This window comes from Camelus bactrianus, chromosome 4 (genome assembly GCF_048773025.1).
Source record: "Camelus bactrianus isolate YW-2024 breed Bactrian camel chromosome 4, ASM4877302v1, whole genome shotgun sequence".
In the NCBI taxonomy this organism is placed as follows: Eukaryota; Metazoa; Chordata; class Mammalia; order Artiodactyla; family Camelidae; genus Camelus; species Camelus bactrianus.
In genome coordinates this window covers 17,901,669-17,903,910 of record NC_133542.1, presented here as the reverse complement: position 1 = coordinate 17,903,910, position 2,242 = coordinate 17,901,669, and the positions used below count along the sequence as shown (strand labels likewise).

The 2,242-nt window shown below is 39.4% G+C and overlaps 1 non-coding gene across 1 annotated transcript; it reads left to right on the top strand.

Annotated features, from left to right (window-relative positions):
• Window positions 1-1,249: 1,249 nt before the first annotated feature.
• On the top strand, window positions 1,250-1,705 carry LOC141577587 (18S ribosomal RNA). The gene has a single exon (XR_012506845.1). It is a non-coding gene; the product is annotated as an 18S ribosomal RNA (ribosomal RNA).
• Window positions 1,706-2,242: the final 537 nt, after the last annotated feature.

Genomic DNA, 2,242 nt, shown 5'->3' with positions numbered 1-2,242 from the left:
ACCATCTCACCTAAAACTGCCCACACTTTCCTCTTAAATAAGACATGTCAATGGACTAATGACCAATCAGCCCATGCTCACACATAACTGTGGTGTTATGCATTTGATATTTTTATAATTTTAAGAGGGGGAACTTGCAAGGACTCCGCTATGGCTATCTGAGGCCCCAACGCAGTCAAATCAATTGAAGCTGGACTTTAATGAATATCATTTACCCGCATCAACAAAACATAAGGTGCTATTTGGTCAGTGGTCGCAGGACATAACTCACACGTACACCCACACGTGTATACGTACACATACACCCACATGTGTACATGTACACGCACACATGTGTACGCGTTAAGCAAGTAATTAGCTTGCTTAGACCAAACCCCCCTTATCCCCCACAAGTCCTATTTCCTATGCACCAGACGGTCCTGCCAAACCCCAAAAACAAGACATAGTGCATAAGCTAATAGAACCCAAACAAGCCCTATGGATAAAATTTAATTTTACTCAAGCGGCAACACAGTCGTATCGTACCAATGTGCTACTTAGATATACTCAAAATATATAGACAGCTATCTCCCTAGATCTGCCAAAAATTTTAAAACAGAATTGAACAAGCATTTTAATTAGCACATGTTTCACCTTAACACCAACTTAAGCTGACACACAGCCTGTTGACGTAGCTTAAATTTAAAGCAAGGAGCTGAAAATGCCGAGATGGACTCATGGCTCCATAAACACATAGGTTTGATCCCAGCCTTTCTATTAGTTTCCAATGAAATTACACATGCAAGTATCTGCATCCCAGTGAGAATGGCCCCTAACTCTCAATGGATAAAAGGAGCCAGCATCAAGCACACAAAGCTGTAGCTAACGACGCCTTGCTTAACCACACCCCCACGGGATACAGCAGTGGTAAAAATTAAGTCATAAACGGAAGTTTGACTAAGTTATATTATTCAGGGTTGGTAAATTTCGTGCAAGCCACCGCGGTCATATGATTAACCCAAATTAATAGAGATACAGTGTAAAGCATGTTAATGAGTAACAACAACAACAGCAACAAAAACAGAGTTAAGCCCTGGCTAGGATGTAGAAAGCTATAGCCAGAGTAAAAATAAACTACGAAAGTGACCCTAGTACTATCTAATTACATGACAGCTAAGACCCAAACTGGGATTAGATGCCCCACTATGCTTAGCCTTAAATCCAGGTGATTATGATGAAAAAATCACTTGCCAGAGTACTACTAGCAACTGCTTAACACTCAAAGAACTTGGCAATGCTTCATACCCTCCTAGAGGAGCCTGTTCTATAATCAATAAACCCCGATCAACTTTACCAACCCTTGCTAATTCAGTCTATATACCGCCATCTCCAGCAAACCCCCGAAGGGAATAAAAGTAAGCTTAACTATTTAAACGTAAAAATGTTAGGTCAAGGTGTAACCAGTGGGATGGGAAGAAATGGACTACATTTTCTTGCCCCCAAGAAAATCTGCAGCTCTAACGAAGGCTCTTATGAAATTGAAGGCTAAAGGAGGGTTTAGTAGTAAATTAAGAATAGAGTGCTTAATTGAACTAGGCCATGAAGCACGCACACACCGCCCGTCACCCTCTTCAAGTATAATGGGCCTATAGATTACAATAATAAGTGCTAGACACGTGAGAAGAGGTAAGTCGTAACAAGGTAAGTATACTGGAAAGTGTGCTTGGAAGAACAAAACGTAGCTTAAATAAAGCACCTAGTTTACACTTAGGAGATTTCATAAAAGATGAACGTCTTGAACTAGAGCTAGCCCAAAACCTACGCATTTCAAATATTTCAAAAATGTAAAACAAATCATTTATGTTAACTCTACAGTATAGGAGATAGAAATTTACTAATGGCGCTATAGAGAAAGTACCGTAAGGGAACGATGAAAGAACACCTAAAGTAGTAAGAAGCAAAGATTAACCCTTGTACATTTTGCATAATGATTTAACTAGAAAATTTTAGCAAAGAGAACTTAAGTTAACTACCCCAAGACCAGACGAGCTACTTGTGAACAGCCTAGGGGGCTAATTCGTCTATGTGGCTAAACAGTGAGAAGATTTACAAGTAGAGGTGACAAGCGTGACGAGCCTGGTGATAGCTGGTTGTCCAGGAGAAGAATGTAAGTTCAACTTTAAAAATACCTAAAGAATTACTAATTTTATTGTATTTTTAAAGGTTAATCTAAAAGGGTACAGCTTTTTAGACTAAGGATACA